This window comes from Fundulus heteroclitus, chromosome 23 (genome assembly GCF_011125445.2).
Source record: "Fundulus heteroclitus isolate FHET01 chromosome 23, MU-UCD_Fhet_4.1, whole genome shotgun sequence".
NCBI lineage: Eukaryota > Metazoa > Chordata > Actinopteri > Cyprinodontiformes > Fundulidae > Fundulus > Fundulus heteroclitus.
This window is the reverse complement of record NC_046383.1, coordinates 30636285-30656531: the sequence shown is the minus strand read 5'-3', so window position 1 is coordinate 30656531 and position 20247 is coordinate 30636285. Positions and strand designations below refer to the sequence as shown.

Sequence of the window (20247 nt, the reverse complement as noted above, 5' to 3'; positions counted from 1 at the left end):
AATGCAGGAATGTCCAGGGGCAAAGACAAAAGCTTGGTCAATGTGAAACAAAACACAGAAGCAGACTGGTAAAAACTGCACACAGATGAGAATGTGCACACATGAGCTGAATGTTGGTGCTAAAAAAACAGTGTAACTTATCGGATGCCCTTGTTTTATAAAGCACTGCTTTGTTTAACCCAACAGAAATTGTGATAGTTGACCCTCAGAGAGAGTAGGCAGCCACAGGGTAAGTTTAAAATGCAAATGAGGTGTGGGACTGCATCATGCTTCAGGATTTAAACATGAAACACAGACTTATCTGACTCTCTTTAACCATTTCATCCTCTCTCTTGTTTTTCATTTTCAGATATTAATGTAGTGCATAATGTAATTTATTTATTTTCCTCCTGTTTTCCACTCACTTTCTCGCTTCTTCTGTTCTCCGTCAGTGTAATCTGATCTCCCTCTTTCTCAGTTTTGTCAGATGCAACAATCAGTGTGTAGAAAATGTGTTGGGAGCCAGAGGGAGAATAACAATGGCACGGTTATTTCAAAGTTAAAACAGAGAGCAGCTGCCATGAAATAAACAATCCTGGGAGATCTGATCACCTCATATAGCAGCAGCTGAATACAGTTTGGGAGTTAGCAGATTTTTGGAAAAAGTAATTGCAGCTGTGCATCAAAAGAATACTAACACTGCTGAGTCATGCAGGTGCTTGCTGTGTTTTTTCAATATATATATATATATATAGATGTACTCAGGCTATGGACATCTGAACTATAGCTTACTAAGCCACAACACTATTTTGCATTCAGTCTCTGGTGGTTTAATACCAGCCATAGGTAGATATTTTTTTTAACTGTGCAGTTATATACCGGTATGAGATTCTTGAAACCATATGTGACAATTTTTTATTTTCAGCCTTAAACAGTTCTTTTACCCTAATGCACAGCTGCGTGGACCATGACAAATGTTAGACGATGGAGGCTGTGAAAGCTAAAAGCTGTACTAGGTGACTATTGTATAAATGTATTTTCTACATATTTGTCAAAACTGTCACCATAACCTGAGTAAAATATGAGACAGATAATCTGTAACATAAAAAAAAAAAATCTAAATCCTCCAGCTCCTCCCAGTGGCTTTACTGCCAGTGCAGAAATACTCCGCTCCCGGTCAGAAACAACCAATCAGAGTCAGGGGGAGTGTCTTAGCAGCATCAATCACTCTTGTGTACGCACTGCCAACACCCTTCCTCGGCACAGAATTTACCGTCGCTCAAGCACAAGAGTGCGGGTGGGCTGCAGCCATGCGGAGAAACAACCTAAGTTACATGAAATCTGCCAATTTTTCAATTGCCACCTGTTCACAAAACAAAGACAGGTAAACAGAAGATAAACAATGATGAAAGAAGGCTAATAAAGAATTAGACCAAGCCCATTAGACCAAATGAGAGTAAACCTCAAGGCAGCACCACCCTGGGGGAGGGACTTTAGAGGGAGGGCTGCAGCACAGCAGAGAGCAAGGGGAGGGACCTGTAAGGTGTGCTCGTTTACATTTTCAAGCTAAGTTTACAGCTGTCTCAGAATTCGGTATTGCAACTTTAAGGGGCCAAATATTCAATTTTGGGCAGTTTAAACAATGCGAAAATCTGTCCAAAAAAGGTGGCATATCACCCCATTGAAGAACCGGCAGTATCAGCTGACTGGATATCATTCAGACCATTGGATCCACAAATTACGTTACTGGCTCAGCAACTCATGTTGAGAGAGTGGGAGGACATTATGATCATCCCACAATGTTCTGTGCTGCACAGTGCTGCGGCCCCATCCTCCACACGCAGGCACTGTAACTTCATGAGTTAATCGGAACAAGTGTTTAGATAGACGCTGATCGGATTATGGATCGGCACAAACCAGCCCTCTCAATCGGAACACAATTTCATTCTGGTGGTAATAATTTGCTGACAAAGTCTGAGTGAAGGTACTGAGTGGGAGAGAGGAGCAGGTCTCTAAACTAGCTTTTTAAAGAATCAAGAGTATTTACTGTTATGCAACCATAATGAAATTTTGGGGAGCCACTCAGAATGATAAGAGATAGACCCAAATTAAAAACACTTACAGAAAAACAAAACAAACATCCCTAAAGGACAACCTTGAAATGTAAAACCATCAGAAGAAAGAAAAAGTATTAAATATCTAACAGCATTTTTGACTCTTCGAAGAAATATTAGAATAACTTATAGAATAAATGTCCTGGGAAGAAAAATATGTAGGACAAATGTAGCATGTAGTATTTACATAAAATGTAGCTTGTGCGGAAACAGTCTATGAAATGGGCTGGTGGTTTATTTGATTGTCCGCAGTGGTGTTTCACGCCCTGATGAAGCCAACAAGACCACGTCATCCGCAAATAGCAGAGACTCAATCCTAAGGCCACCAAAACGGATCCCCTCAACACCTTGGCTGCGCCTAGAAATTCTGTCCATAAAAGTTATGAACAGAATCAGTGACAAAGGGCAACCTTGGTGGAGTCCAACTCTCACCGGAAACAAGTCCGACTTACTGCCGGCAATGCGGACCAGACTCTGACACCGGTCGTACAGAGACCTGACAGCCCTTATTAAAGGGCCTGGTACTCCATACTCCCGGAGTACCCCCCATAGGACCCCTCAAGGGACACGGTCGAATGCCTTCTCCAGATCCACAAAGCACATGTAGACTAGTTGGGCAAACTCCCATGCCCCCTCCAGAATCCTGCTGAGGGTATAGAGCTGATCCAGTGTTCCACGGCCAGGACGAAAACCACACTGCTGTTCCTGAATCCGAGATTCGATTATCCGACGGACCCTCCTTTCCAGAACCCCTGAATAGACCTTACCAGGGAGGCTTAAGAGTGTGATTCCTCTGTAGTTGGAACACACCCTCCGGTCCCCTTTTTTAAATAGGGGGACCACCACCCCAGTCTGCCAATCCAGGGGAATTGCCCCCTGATGTCCACGCGATGCTGCAGAGCCGCGTTAACCAACACAGCCCCACTGGCTCTTGGAACATGAATATGTATATAACAGTTAAATGAATTAAAGAAATGAAAGAAAATTCAACACTGAATTCTGCTTTCAATGATTAGTCTCAAACTTAATTAAACCCCTTGAGTAGAACTTTTCTTAGCCTGTTAGAAATACGGTGATGTCAAAAGCCTTGTCCAAAAAGTTAAAAGAAGAGATCACTGCTTTTCTCAAACAAGGGGAAAGATACGAAAAGACAGGAAAGGCCCTGAATACTCCCAGTGATGCAGCCTGAAGCATAGATGCAAAAAGTTGAGAGCAGTCCTGAAGATTCTGAGACTGCAGTAGTCATTAAAAGTAGCACGACTGGTTTCATCTGCAGAATTATCATTCAGATGGGTTGATCTATTTAAATTGTGCTCGTCTGATTTGGGTTTTATGTTTTTGCAAACAGCTCCCAGTTTGCATATTTTGCCAAATAAATTATTTGGGGTGTACGGACGGGTTGTATTTACTATTACTCCGAGCGAGGACTTTCTGACAAATACGTGGATGATTGATTCGTGCTTTGATTCTCTCCTATGGACGTACGCCATGTCTGTAAATGAAACCAGCCCCCAGAGTGTTGAGATATTCATTCACCTAAGCCGCTTATGCGTCAACCACCAGCCAAGACAGTGACACCACAGCGTGGCGTCTGACTTGCCTGGTGTGACAGTTGTAGCCGGGTGGCGATGCGCAAGAGATGTGAAGCTGATTTACCCCTGCCGGTGTTTTTTTTTTTTTTTTTTACTCCCCCTCCCCAAAGCACCGTAGCTGTTTAATATGCTAAAGACCACAACCGGTTGAAACCTCACAGCTTCATTCAGCAGCCCGGTCTTGGTATCGCAACACCAAAAGCAAGCCTCGCAGCAGCGGGTGAGGAGACAAATGTGTTGTCTATCTTCGCGGGGAAGACAGAGACAGAGAGAGAGATTGAAAGAAAGCAGAAGAGAGGAGTAAAAGAGGAGGGGAGAAAGAGGCCGGCGGGGCAATGGGGAGAAATGCGGTGGCAGTATGTCAGCTCCTGATAAGGGCATTAGCCTGCCCCCTGTGGGTCAGAGGAAGAGTCCGTGCAGACAGAGAGACACACACACACACACACACACACACGCACACACACACACACACACACACACACACACACACACACACACACACACACACACACACACACACACACACACACACACAAATGCACATTCCTCTCCCTGTGGATGTCAGCTTTGGTGTCGGGGACTAGTCAACACACACCAGATAAGACCTGCACAGGCCAACCAACAACAACTAAACCCTGCATCGCCAGACTCACTCTGAACTCGTCTGTCCAAACACATGAAACAGACACAAAAAACCCTCCCCAAAAAAAAACATTAATGAACAAACGAGAAGAGAAGGACATGCAGCGAACAGAAAGAGTCCATAGATGACAGCCAAGGCCGGGAGGGGTCCTGTGAGACCGAAACCTCTTTCATGTCAGACATGGGATCCATCCTAAATGGAGCAAGGCCTTTTATTTACTAAGCTAATTGAGTGCAGAACACCGCACAGAGCCAACGCTAAACAATGCCCCAGATCTCGTGTTCATAAGTGGCGTTTGAAGGACACAAGATAATCCCTGCAGTTTACATAACAGGGAGAATACAGGCTCGGCGTCGCAGCATTGCAATAAATTATATAGAATGGATTACAGTTGAAGCAGGGGTCCGTCGCGTTATGCGCCTTTTACAGCTCGTAAGTGCCGTGCAGACAAGGGGTCACGGGGTTGATCTGTCAATAGGACGGGCAAAAAGGAGGCGGGGTGAAAAACTAGCTTGGAACGAGAGAAGAAATAAAAAAGGGCCGCTCCAATTTGAGGCAGGGAGCTCACCAGAGGACACAAGACAAGATCAGTGGAGGCAAGAATCACAGAAGAACAACTTCAAAAAAAAGAAAGAATCAGACGGGTTTTTCTCTGTGAAGTCTACCACTCATTACCATTGGTAAGAGGGTGCGAGGAGGAAGAGGAGGAGAAGAAGGAGGAGGAGCTGTTGGAGACAGATGACAGGGAAACGGGGGGGCTCCAGGCAGAAATCTCCAGAGCTTTTCTGAGTACCGGTTACTCTGAATACAATGGACCCAGCAGAGAGTCTGTCCACCGCAGTGACCAGAGCCGCATGGAACTCCTTTGGAGGAGCTAACAGGAGCATTGTTGAGACAGAGAGTTGCATTAGTGAGTGGCACAGATACAGAATATTCCAAGGTATTGAAGTCTGTGCTCTGGGAATAATGTTGCAATCATGTATCAAATTAAAGCAGATACTAGCTTCCATCTCCTTGCTCTATCTGCTGCGTGTTTCACTTTGTTATTGTATTGCTTTTTTAAATATCTGTATAAACTAAATAAAGTTCACTAATTATTCACTTACTCTGACTAAATAAGTTTTATACAGACACAACCTCTGCAATCTCACTCAGTCTTGATTGGGCCTTTATCTGCTATTATTTTCATTTATCACACTTAGGTGGTTTACATTTTGTTAAATTTCTGGCAATATCTTCAGAATCAGAATGTGTTGTGTGATACCTCTGCCACTCTATAGAGCATAAGCCTTTTGTGAATGTCCCTGGATGACGATGTGCCAAAAGAAGATAACCCCGCAACTTTATTGCTGTGAACTAAAATGTGAGATCAGCTGGGCTGCAACTTACTGATTGTGTAAAACCCACATATGGGCCACTGCTACTGAAACAATGCAACTGCGGCTTACCTGCTACACTACGTAGAGGGTTCATTGACTGGGGTCTGGGGGCCATTCTCCAAATTTGAAGTGAAACGTAATGCATCCCATTACGCTTTGATCAGTCCAGCTGATAAATATCTGACCACATGAGGGCACTGACAGAGCAGTGCAATAGCATTGTAACATGGCCAGTTTCTGCTTTTAATATGAAAATCTTAATGACCAAAACAAGTTCGTGACCGGAAAGGCATTTTTCAAATTAGCAGCGTGCGTTGCATGACAGGGAACAGTGCTGCAGCAGGTTAAGGTGTGCGTAGTTCTCTTAAGCAAATCCGCAGCCTGGTCTCAACCTTCTTTGTGCAATTGACAGAGGCAAGATGACCTGGAGATGTTGCAACCTGCAGGGTTTTTAAAAAATAGTATTTTGCATTGTAAAACCTAATAAAGTACTTATGGGTAATAAGATAAGTCACATGTGTTGGCCTAACTAACGGTGTGTCATGTCAAATCCTTGATGTGCCCTTTTTATGTATAGCGTCTGTATATTGGAGTGAAGGGTGTAAAATATACGGTGTATCACTGGGAAAGTTCATTTTGATTGATGTCACCGTTTCATTTTCTTCCCTTTTCTACTCTGATTGTCTGACAACTTGGGGAAAAGGTTAAATTCTCTAAAGTGGGTATGGTTTCAGACCTTACCAGACGGTAAGGAGCTGTGTTCTGTTACAGCGCTTGAGATATACCAGATACTGGAAACATTATATATCTGACTCCAGACACAAACTACAAATGGCATGAAAACAACTTTAGGTTTGTATACAACTTACATCACACCAATATGCATTAACATGTAAATGTCACAGTAGGGTACATGCAAAAAGATGGGAAATATGTTGGCCACAAGCAATCACTACTCGCATCCATTAGAGGATGCATGTGTTATGTCATTGCTTGGTGTTAAGAGCCACAACAGAAATTATTCATATGAAGACATTATCCAAAGCGCTTCCCGTCAGTCCAGCACTTCCTGTTTTAAATGAGAGAAAAGCATGTTTTCTGGAGAGTCATGGAAGGGTCAACTAGTCACAGTTTACATAGTTTTACATTTTATGTTGTACATTTTGCCTGTTCTATTTCAGCTCACGCTTTCTAATTTAATTCTAACTAATGGAGCATTTATTTATTCCCTTTTTTTTCACTTTGTGAAAAATAACTCTAGTGTAACATTTTATTTGCATAAAAAATGACTTAAGACAAGTATGTTTTTTTTTTTTACTTGATATTTCCATTTTAAAGTGTATAAAACCTTTTCTTTAAGTTATGTCCAATAGATGCATAATGGAAACAAAATAAGTACTACATAAGCCGTTTCCATATTCATAGTATGATAAACATGACACCAGAGTGTATGATGATCTGGAAGATCCAAGGCAGTAAATATTTTACAGCTCCCAAGCCTCTCCCCCCCCCCCCCCCGCCTTAAACGGTGGCACATTTGGAAGGTAATTTAGTTTGTGGGTCGAGGAGCAGAGTTGAGTACGTAGGTTGTGACTCTGCTAAATGTAATGAATGCTGCCGGCGTTGCGCTAAAAAGGGTTTATTGGAAACATTCAATGCAGACAGACTAGGAGTGGCTGACAGATTGAGCACACATGAACTGAACGCCTCACGGCGGCAGAGCACAAGTGATGTGATGAGTCGATCTGGCAGTGAGTGGGTGAGTGAGGCAGGTATGTGAAGGCTGGGGGACAGGTGAGCGGAGGAGGAAGTGGTTAGTGGCAGCAGGTGGAGCGGCTCATGACACTAAACAGCTAATTCTGCTATGAACTTTTGCTTGCTGTCATTTATTGGACTGGGTGATTAAAATAAAAAAAAAGGACATTTAATAAATATTGTAATTTTTATTAACTTGTTCAATTACAAACAGAGACATTTTCTTACCCTGACGAAGATGCCGCCTCACACCATCACCCTCCCCCACCACACGAAAATCTGTTTTCTATCGGCAGAGATGATTTAGAGAGTTTCTTAATGTCACCACGTGTACTGCTTGACCCAAAAATGCATTCCGCTAAGAATAAAATGTGGCAGCTTTGAAGAGGAAATAAACAGGCATTTTTTTTTTTTTTTTGCCAAGAATAATTGTTAGACTAAAGAAACAAATTGGCCAAACACTTCTTAGAATGTAGTTTGAACAGGCTGAAAGTTAATTGTATATGAAGATACATGTTTGTGGTAGGTCTGGAAATAGGGCAAAGGTATGGAAATAATGGTCTGTTTAATGCAAAAGCTAACGTAAATATAACAAAACTGAAAATGAAATGCCCCAGATGCAAAAAAAAAAAACGCTTCAGGGAAGCATCTTTGAAGTCAGGACATGTGAACAGATATCCTTTATCCAGTCACAACTTAGATGGCCACAGGCACCATCTTTGGTGCTCTTTAAAAATGCTCACCTAACAAGATTTAGGATGAAAAGAGGCGCCATAAAGACCCCTGACCCAGCTGCACCATGTGTTGAGCTGTCCCTCTCCTCGGTCCACAGCTGACAAGAGTTATTCTGAGATTAGATTCCAACAATTTTTTATTCCCATTGCTCTTCTTAGCCTTGCACGTAGAAAGTTAGAGAACAATGACATGCTCATACGACTTCTCACTGGGGCAGAACAAGGCAGAAAGAAGATGATGCAGGAAGAAAAACACATGGGGCAGAGAGCTGGAATCGACTACTGTCAGGCATTATAATAGGCTGAGACAATTAACCAAACGATATTGACACTCGAGGCTTAATGTCTGAAATATGTGCATTTATTTAATGAGCTTGTCTAATGCATTGACTGGGGAGAGTCAGAGCTGAATCTACATACTTATCCGCACGGGGATATCTTATTACGGCGGGCACTATATAATTTTAGTTTAGCTACCACGAGTGCTATTTTCTTCTGTAAGCCCAGGGAAGCTATGTTTGATCTATTAGTCAAGATATAATTGTCAAGATTACATTTTCCTTGCTAGAGGAGCGTGCTAAAAATGAACATGTTCTTATGGACATTTCCCAGCACGTCTGTAGATAATTACTTCAAATTACAGAGGAAAAACTTCCATCTTCACAGCAGAGTATGCAAATTCTGGCCAGCTTCTGTGGTGAAGAAGAGTCAGTAACTGCTTTGTTTGGAAGAAAAAAAATAGCTAAACTAAAGCCATGGGTTTTAGATCAGCTTTTAGAATTGCGACAACAATGATTTTACTCATGGCCGGCTGTGGGGAAATTGCTTGACCGCCCTAATAAAGGCATTAAACCTCACCCAGCATCCCTAAAGGACACAAAGGGGGGATATTTTTTTTTATTATTTCGGGTTATTCCAGGCTTCAGAGGCAGGTAGGAATCAGGGTATATCAGGGTTATGAAAAGTTCTGACTTTAAAACTGGCAAAATCCATCATACCATACCGCTTAACCATCTGATATTTGGTCTGATGCTAGAGAAAGTGGTAGAATGACTGCAGATTTTCATTGGATGAAATACTACTGGTTGCATAAACACAGAAGATCAGGATTGAGCTTTATTGCAATTACATAGTATTATCTCTCTTTATTTATTTATGTATATATATATATATATATATATATATATATATATATATATATATGAAATAATCCAGTGAAAATAATCCACTGTAGTGTTTATTGCAATTACAATAGTATTATCTCTCTTTATTTATATATATATATATATATATATATATATATATATATATATATATATATATATATATATATATATATATATATATATATTAGGGCTGGGCAACGATTAAAATATTTAATCGCGATTAATCGCCCTGATTAATCGCGATTAATCGCATTGTATTTACAAACTCCAAGAATGAATTCAAAAGTAGTGTAAAGAGCACTTTTATTTTAATGTTCTGCTGCCATATGAACCAAAGTGTTGTAACATTTGTAGCACTTATTTTATACTGGATATTTTCAACCCATCTATTGAATTTAGTGTACTAGTTGATCTTTTCTTCATAAGAGAACAGCAAGCACTGCAGCCAAAATATGGCCTTTTTTGACCTGCTGTATATTAGCCAGTCCCTAAGCTTGATGTATCATGAAACTGTTGACCTTTTGGGTTTTGTGGTTTTTATTTTATTATTACAATTAAATAATAATAATAATAATAATAATAATAATGTTATGTTCAGTGTTTTTTCGCTAATCCACCTCTTATATATTTCAATCCTTATGTAATTTTGTCTGTGTTGTGTGCACCTGCCTGTTGCTTTAATCCTATACATTTCCCCGTCGTGGGATAAAAAAAGGATTAGCTAATGTTATCTTATCTTAAATAACACTTTTTAATATATGTACTGGGTTCTTTCAAGGTCTTAATTACATGTTATGTGTGGGCTCCAGTAACATCCATCCATCCATCCATCCATCCATCCATCCATCCACTGATCTACCTGGATGTTCCATGGAGGACTGAAACGCCTCAGTCAGAGACATCAGTCTGTGGGTCTGTCGGGGCAATGAGAGAAGTTTCGTCTCCTCTCTCCGTTTCTGGGGCTCAACGTTTTCATGTTTTTTCACGTGCTTAGATAAATTTGTTGTGTTTCCACTAAAATGAACCGGCTTTTTACAAAACATACAGCTTGATTTCATTTACGGTATTAAAATAAAGCCAAACGGTGCTACTTCCCTGTTCATGTTTTTTCGCTGCTGCGGTCTCTCTCAGCTGTTTCTTTAAGTTTGTCAGATGGCGCTGAAGTTTGTGTGAGAGCTGAGTGGGCGGGCCAGGCTGAGCCTGCGTGCTGATTGGCTGGCGCTGCTGAGCCATGTACGAGAGGGGAGGGGGAGAGTGCTGCTGCATTCAGCGCGCCTGCTGACTGACACTGACTGAAAGCATTTGAGCAACATGCGTTAATGCGCGATAAAATAAATATCGCCGTTAATAGTCTAATGAATTAACGCGAAATTAACGCGTTAACTTGCCCAGCCCTAATATATATATATATTAGGGCTGGGCAACGATTAAAATATTTAATCAGGGCGATTAATCGCGATTAATCGCATTGTATTTACAAACTCCAAGAATGAATTCAAAAGTAGTGTAAAGAGCACTTTTATTTTAATGTTCTGCTGCCATATGAACAAAAGTGTTGTAACATTTGTAGCACTTATTTTATACTGGATATTTTCAACCCATCTATTGAATTTAGTGCACTACTTGATCTTTTCTTCATAAGAGAACAGCAAGCACTGCAGCCAAGATATGGCCTTTTTTGACCTGTTGTATATTAGCCAGTCCCTAAGCTTGATGTATCATGAAACTGTTGACCTTTTGGGTTTTGTGGTTTTTATTTTATTATTACAATTAAATAATAATAATAATAATAATAATAATAATAATGTTATGTTCAGTGTTTTTTCGCTAATCCACCTCTTATATATTTCAATCCTTATGTAATTTTGTCTGTGTTGTGTGCACCTGCCTGTTGCTTTAATCCTATAAATTTCCCCGTCGTGGATAAAAAAAGGATTAGCTAATGTTATCTTATCTTAAATAACACTTTTTAATATATGTACTGGGTTCTTTCAAGGTCTTAATTACATGTTATGTGTGGGCTCCAGTAACATCCATCCATCCATCCATCCATCCATCCACTGATCTACCTGGATGTTCCCTGGAGGACTGAAACGCCTCAGTCAGAGACGTCTGTGGGTCTGTCGGGGCAATGAGAGAAGTTTCGTCTCCTCTCTCCGTTTCTGTGGCTCGACGTTTTCATGTTTTTTCACGTGCTTAGATAAATTTGTTGTGTTTCCACTGAAATGAACCGGCTTTTTACAAAACATACAGCTTGATTTCATTTACGGTATTAAAATAAAGCCAAACGGTGCTACTTCCTCTGTTCATGTTTTTTCGCTGCTGCGGTCTCTCTCAGCTGTTTCTTTGCTAAGTTTGTGTGAGAGCTGAGTGGGCGGGCCAGGCTGAGCCTGCGTGCTGATTGGCTGGCGCCGCTGAGCCATGTACGAGAGGGGAGGGGGGGCGGGAGAGTGCTGCCGTGACAGTGCGCTGCAGTCAGCGCGCCTGCTGACTGACACTGACTGAAAGCATGTGAGCAACATGCGTTAATGCGCGATAAAATAAATATCGCCGTTAATAGTCTAATGAATTAACGCGAAATTAACGCGTTAACTTGCCCAGCCCTAATATATATATATATATATATATATATATATATATATATAAAAATACATAAATAAATACATAAATAAATAAAGAGAGATAATACTATTGTAATTGCAATAAACACTACACTGGATTATTTTCAATGGAATAGGAGTATTTTAATGTTTGAAATGAAATGTTACTATGTTACAAATTATTTGTAAATGCTGTGATACAGTGATATTTTTATTCTCAGGATAATTAATATATCATGATAGTCCAATTCTAACAACAATCATATTGCTTTACGGAACAGTGAAAAAGTTATAACTTTGGACCTCTCAAAAGAGCCATGGTAATTATGAACGATGCTGCTCTCCCTGCTAAATCTCCCACTGGCATCAAAAATATTAACTGTTAATTAAATCTTTCTTCCAAAGTATTTGGATATTCCAGCAGGACAAACCATACAAGGAGAAAGGTTTATCCTTAATTTTATTATTTCACTTTTTAATACTTTTGATAGAACATAGCACGAGCTCGTTGTAGAAATGCAAACCACTTGAACGTTTGCGTGAAAAGGTAAGCTGGGAAACAGTCAAGGTATTTGGAGAATAAGTGAATTTAATTTCAGTTACTAGGTAAATGTGAATAATCAGAGGTATGACTTTCTTTATTATAACAGTGTAAAACAAGTTTAATTCTGCATTTTTTTTTGGGGGGGGGGGGTCTCCTGGGAGGGTTTAGCTTATCTTGGGTATCTGTTGGCTTTTCCTCACCATTACACTAAATCACAGCATTAGTTAAAAAAGTGCTTTAATCAGCCAAAACGTTTTTAAAAATCGGCCAGCGTATTCCTGTGGACCCAGTAAGGGACATTAAGAGCCAGTCAGAAACTTTATATGAAATGGATATAGATTAATGTTGGATTACTTTTTTTGTCAACATCTATAAAAACACAGATACTGTTGAATAAGCTTCTCTCTATATCCAGATCTCTTTTAACCCTGCATTTATTGGCAGTTTTGAGTTTAGCTGCAGAAAAAGTCTCGCAGTTCTCCAAGTTTTGCTGCTGGGAGAGATTGCTGTTTGGATTGAAATACATTTTATGAAATTGGAAAGGCCTTGAAACTCTGCATTGTTGCACTGAAGCTACTCAAGATGCTAAAACACGAGCGATTGTTTTGAGACAATGGAGACGTAGGAATAGAAAAATAGCAGATTCTTCCAAGAGGACAGATGGATGGATTTTGTTTTTAACTCAACATCAGCGCTTTAGCTGCCCGGACTTTACCGCAGTGTTGTAGCTCATTAAGTGGGTTTTTCCCACTTAGTTTTCACAAACACAGACTTGCTGCAAGTGTTGAAGGCTCGTCTTTGATTTTTTTTATTCACTTTGATTCCAGTATTTTCCTACTTTTTTTCTTGGTCCGCGTTGTGCTGCAGGCGGTGTTTGTTTGACTTTTGTTTGCATATCAGACACTGAACATTGTTCTTTTTAGGTGTAAGTGTAATGTGAGCTATCATTATAGATAAAAACACCTTTCTATACTTAAAGCTTGGGTCTGGGTAGAGCAGCCCCAACTGTGACAGGCATCCGCTGCTGGACAACCCAGTTAGGCTGTTTTCATTTAGAAAGAGCTCTCAACTGATGAAAGCATATTTAGCAGGTTTCCCCCATACCTAATAGCCAAGGAGATAACCCAGGCAGTATAAAAATCAGTAAATTAAAAGAAAGTCTGTAACTATTAACAAATGTATTTTTTAAATAAATATTGCAGTTGGCTTTTGTCAAAAAATGTTTAATTATTTTGCTTGTTTGCTTGACTAATTTCAAGAAAATAAATCACAGGTATTATAGGTTCAACTGTACATTCTGTATTGTGGCAACACCTGTTTTCCTTCAATCTGTTTTAATGGAGAAGCCTTGGTACAAGTATTACTGTATATCTCGTAATACAGTAAACTGAAATCCACAGACCCGGATGAATTTGTTGGGACCCTTGGTAAAGGTGTGTAAACCCTTTAAAAATTATACTGCGAAAAAAATATATAGAAAAATAGGATTTTTAATTTTAGTGGGGATAATTGTCATATTTTGAAATACTTTTTTTAAATCCCTTAACAATGTTCCAATTTGTAATCTGAAATTTTGTTCCCCAGAGGTATAAATTCAACATAACACAAAGGTATACTTGTGTTATGTTGAATTTATAGCTTTGTGTCTCAGCTACTAACCAAAAAGCTAAAGACAAGATAACGTTCAGATTGGCCACTTGGTTGGATAAGGACCCATATAATGTATATTCTTGCTATAAAAGAGACAAGTGGGATGGGAAGGCTGGTAAAACAGGGGTGGGACGGTTGAACTCTTATAGGACTTTAATTTCAGCAATGTTCTTTGGTCAAACAAGACTAAGATTGAGCTTGACGACAACACCTCTCCAAAAGGGTCTATCATATAGCAAAGGGTGAATATGACAGATAAAAGTGAATGCAGATTACTTAAGGGATAGTGTGGATTGTTTGAAGCGAGAGCATGTAGTTTACTGTAAATAATAGTTCCCTTCCTTGTAGTGGTAAGATTTTATTTTACTGAGTTTGTTGAAAAGTAAAAAAAAAAAAATGCTGGGTTGAGGCTAACAATCTCTCAGGTTTGCTGACTTAGTTAGATATTGAAGATCATTTCAAAAGAGACCGTCAAATCAACGTTGCTGTTTTTTTCTACTCAATAAAATCTGTGTTACCTTGTGAATTTACCGCTGGTTGAGACTGCCAGCTCAAGTGAAACGCGTCCGTCCATCCTAACACTGCCAAGAATGCAGCACATTTTGTGGATTTCGCATTAGCAGTGCAGCAGCATCCACGGCGGGTTGTTTCTGAGCTTTCAAGGTCTGCTAATGGTGGGAAAAATTATCCTGGTGGACACATGATCTGATCCGCTGCTTCCACGCATCATCTGACGAGGTAAACCGATACAGCCGGCAGGCTCAAACAATATCAAGTCATACGGTGACATGGATGCATTTTGGCTGAAAGAAAGAACGCAGCGTGGAACCGTGAAAATGCCGATGTTCACAATTCGCTACAACAATGCATCCTATGTATACAAACATTTTCCGTTTGAGTTGATTGCTGAAAACAGCCAAAACAGGTTATGTCAGAACAACAGCTACCTTTTAACACATCACTAAAGTGCACCTTGACCTTTTTTTTAATGCCATTTTTAAACAGAAATCTGATGGATTCTAGCAGTAAAACTAAAAAAAGGCTCATCATTGGGGTTTTCAGCAGGATGATGATCCAAAACATTTGGCCAAATGCTCACCAGACACTAAATTTCATCGTTTTGTCCTAGGGTACTCTGTCCTATCCTCGAATCGTACAGAAAAGCTGCCGGGTGAACCAAAGAAAAGAGAGCATAAGAGAGAACCCAGGACTCTGGAGGATGGAGAGAGTTTGTACAAACAGGAATGGTCAAAAGTCCCTCTCTATTTATACTCTAATGTTGTTAAATGTTACAGGAGAACAGTAAGTGTTCACAAATTGGGGAAAAAGAGGGTTGTAAAAAGTATTGATACCAACAAATATTGTACTATTTATTGTACTCTAGCGATTTTGTAAAAAAAAAAAAAAAATCCCAATAATTTTCTGACATTATTCAGTTATTTTCCCAACTGAATAAATTAACTCAACCTAAAGGTTTTTCTTTTTAAACCCAAGTGTTCACCGTGAGATTATTTTACTGCAATAAAACATTCCTCTATTTTAGTCTGTTTACACAACCTCGCTAGAGGAGCTATTAAATTTGCCTGTCTTTATATAGATGGATGACAAAACAAGCTGAACACTTAATTATTGAAGCCCGTAGCTGTATTTCCCGTGGTCTGTCTTTGCATCCCAAAATGATTTCAACCCCGACTAACTGCCACTGTATAGTTCCTACCCCGGTGTTAATTAGGTGCGTTTTTTTTTTTTTTTTAATGAAACAGGAGGCTTTTACACACAGATAATGCACTGACGAATCATTTTCTAATACTCACTGACCTGCCGAAGAGAGGAAAAGGCAAAAATCTAATTACCACTTCCAAACACTTCCGCACAATGCACCTTTTCTTGTATACAGACAGGCCTAACTCTATCATGGCCACATTTAGAAACCGCCGATACATCAGGAGCAATTTCACGATCGATACCCAACCCGAGGACATTAAAGCGCACCCAGAACCACAACCACACAGCTCAGTCCGCGCTGAAAACCCATAAGACCCAACGCTATCACAAGTCTTCCTTTTTACGCCTGATCATTGCAACTCCAACATGACATGAATGTGGCAGCAAAGAAAACGAGGTCTAATTGGGCTGAATGTGAAAACACCTGAATGTGTGTGTGTGTGTGTGTGTGTGTGTGTGTGGACAGCTTTGAGGGAAACAGAAAGACACTGTGCTGCTGTGTATAGCGAAGCCTAACGAAATGAAAAGGAGGACACACTGCCAAGCCTAAATAATGTTCTCCTGACATATTATTTCCGTAATTCCTGTAATTTGTGCTTTGTGGACGAGCAAATACGCCACAAAACAGATCGTCCCCTCATTTTAGGGGCTTCTCCTTTAGTGTTGTGTGAGCCGCGTATAAGCAACACGGCAGACCTCCTTTGGAAGGAAACGCCGCGAGTCGCTGGCGAAAAGGAAAAACACAGGTGCAGCCGGCATTAGTGATGGCCTCATTCCATTGAAGTGCTGCGGACTGACAGCGAATCAGCATGAAAAATCCAAAAGAGCTCGAATTGGAACACCTGAATGGACTGCGGCTATCATTATTAGCTTTATTATTCACACCTGTGCTTCTCATGCTGCGCTATAGCAAAGCATCAATGTAACCTTTTTTTTTTTTTTTGGCAAAACCAAAAATCATGCAACTGTTAATTTTGATGTTACTCACAGCATGAAGATTAAATAATTACCCATAAAGGTAACTTTGACTTATCTGTAATAATCACTAAAATTAAATGAATTGGGAGTGAAAAGGAAAGAAAAAAAAAACAAGGTTTGTGGTTAAATCAATTTCTGTTAAAATCCTGATGGCAGGGTAGAGAAAAGGGCACAAACAGCATGAACCCATCAATCTCTTCCCGCTAGCTGCGAATGTGATGGGGTGTTTTTGTGGTAGCACACAGTCGGATCCTTGAACCAATTAAGCGATATTTTAATGCCCCAGGACGGCGCGCTCTTTTTTTTTTTTTTTTTTTTACTTTAATATTCCTCTTGCAGCGCAACTGCTGCTTCAGAGATTCAACGAGTAGCAAAGCTCGGATTGATTGGCGCATTCAGTCAAAACATAACTTCACAATCACTCCTGGCTGGAATGCTCGTGGAGCGCTTACCATTCAGCAAACATTCCTGCATCGGCAATCACACATGAGCAGCAATCGCTGTAATTTAAACATCACATTTAGCCCCGAATCGTCTTTGTTTTCTAAGACAGAGCACTGGCTCTCTGTGTTTGCTTCACCAATTAATGATTTGCACAAAAAAAAAATCTAAATTAAAGGAATGGGTGTTGTTGTAAACAGTATTCCTTTTCATAAAGCTTAATCAGTCATGCCTTTCTCTTGTGCCACTGCATTCAGTATGAAACGCGAAAACACAGAAAAGGCGGTGCATTGTTGTTCCCCCCTGACAGGCTGGCTGCACAGCCCAGTGTGTGGAGGATCTAGCACATCAAAGCAGATGCAGTGTTTTCATGAGTTTATCACAGACAGGCAACCGTAAGGATTCAAAACTCCCTGCAGAAACACTTGTCAGCTAACCCAGAGTGCCTTGCAAAAGTATTCATACTCCCTGGGCTTTTTCTGCCTTTTTTTCATGATGGAACCACACAAGTCGGGGCATTTAATTGCCATTTTATGTGATCGACGCAATGCAAAGTCACGCATAACTGAACTGGAATGAACATTGTCAAAGATTTTATATATTTTTTTACAAACAGAAATCTGAAAAGTGCAGTGTGCATTTGTATTCCGAGTCAATACAAATGATTATGTGGTAAAATTTGTATGTCTTTTTTGTCTAAACCAGACACGTCCAACTCCCGTTCTCAAGGGCCGATCTCCTGCACGCTTTAGTTCTGTCCCTGCTCCGACACATCTAACTCCGATTAATGATTTACCTTCTCAGTCTGTCATAGGGGTGGACGATATAGAAAAAAAAAGCATATCAATAAAATAGAAATCATATTGATCTATTTCAATAATTATCAATAAATTCAAAACATATATTTCAAGCGCTGCCTTGGCCATTTTATGCTGTTGCTTAGCAATAGCCACCTATTTTTAGATAAAGAACACAAACACTAAATTCAAACTCAACCCTTTATTCAACCAACTTTTTAGCAAAACTACAAGTTTTAATAAAAAAGAAACAGTGCTCTCTGAACTCTTTGAATGGGGAAGCGTTTTGGGGGGGCAGAACATTCCTGGATCTGCGATTGTGATTGGTTGGGAGGATGTAATGACTGTAATATTAACCTACCTGGCTAGAATGCAAAAGGAAAACTGTTATTCTATTGAACATTTTATAGACCCTTTTTTCTATCATCGATTTACATCTATTGATTGATATATATGTTGAACCAGGACAACACCTGAAGCACGCAGGACCCCGGCCCTGGAGGACTGACTTTGGACACCGCTGATCTAAAGCAGGTGTGTTTCTTGTTGTCCAGTGGGAAACTTCGCCTCAATCTGTAGTCCTTTGTTACTTCTGACAGGTTTTCTTCCAGAATTACATTGCATTTAGCTCAATTAATCTCTCCTGCTTATGGAAAGCATCTTCACAGCACGATGCTACCACCGGCATGTTTCCCAGTAAGGAAGGTGTGCTGAGGGTGATCTGCAGTGTTCGCTTTCCACCACACACAACACTTTATTAAGTAAGCGATGGGAAATCAATTTTGGTTTCATCTACATTGACCATCTTCTCTTACCTGCTGGCTGGGTGTCCCCCTACATAGAATTATGACAAACGGGTCCGTCAACACATTCTCTCACAGGAGCTTCAAATCTCTGCTGCTCCTCCAGAGTTGCTGTGGGCTTTTTTAGCTGTTTCTGTTATTAGTTCTTCCTTTGCCTGGCCTGTCTTTTTTTTTCTGTGGACAGCCATGATTAGATGACTTCTGACGGACACTGGCTGCACTCTAATTTATTTAGAGGCATCATAGAAAAGAGGGATGAGATCAAATGTACACAACACTTGTTAGATTTATTTAGACCCATCTCTGAAATATTTTTAAAACCGTGTTTCAACATCTTTCCACTTAAAAATCATGGAATGCAACGTGTATTAAATAAAATATCAATAAATTGCTTTGAAGTTGGGGGGGTTGTGAAACCCTCGCAAGCTACTTCCAAAAGAACCAGGAGATCACTTGAACTTTTTTGGACGAATCGACAGGAGGAGAACTTTTCTCCCTAGACGGATGCGAGACAGAACAGGGAGGATAACATGAACGCAGCGTCTATTTTACTTTTTCAGAGTCAAATGGCTGAAAACGAATGCACTCCGACAGCAGCTTAGATTCAATATACGCGTTCACACAAATCATTTAGAGGCGCAAGCCTGGTGACACTAAAACACAAGCTTTGTTCAAACAAAGGGTGCAGTCAATTGTTTATTGATATAGCCCTTTACACAGCCAATAAAGGCGACCGGAGCGCTTTACAATAAAACAATCGAAAGACATACAGAAATAAACAAATCAAAGCAACGAACCGCAAGAACAGGCTATAAAGATTAAACATCAGAATTAGACTCTAACTATGCTACGTACTAATATTAGGCAGGCTAAATAAATTCGTTTTTCAAGTTTGATTTAAAAAAGACTGATCAGTGGTGGAGCGTAAATCCAGATGGAGCTGGTCCCAGAGTCTGGGCACTGCTACTGAAACAGCCAGATCACCTCAGTGTTTGGACCTGGTCCTTAGTATACTTTATAAAAGCTGAACAGAACCTAAAAGACCTGCCCAACTGTTCCAAGAGACAGCATATAGAGAGAAACATAAAAAAAGGCCAAGGATGGATCCTTGGGGCATCCCACCAGAGAGAGGAGCAGTGGTGGAGTTATTGAAAGCTACAGAGGAAGTAAGTTCTGTCTGTCAGCAGAGGAAGTAAGCCAATTTAAGCCGTGTGAAACAAACAAATGCAAGCATCAAGCACCTCCTCCTCCTCGTATACACAACACGATAACCCACAGAATGGCATGATGCAATAGGGCTTTATTCATTCACATCTAAAAACCATAATGTCAAGTCTTTGTATGAGG

The 20247-nt window shown here is 40.2% G+C and overlaps 1 protein-coding gene across 1 annotated transcript in view; it reads right to left on the bottom strand.

Annotated features, from left to right (window-relative positions):
* tenm1 (teneurin transmembrane protein 1) overlaps positions 1 to 20247 on the bottom strand; it is a 298417-nt gene that overhangs the window by 56559 nt on the left and 221611 nt on the right. The gene's annotated exons all lie outside the window — the stretch shown is intronic.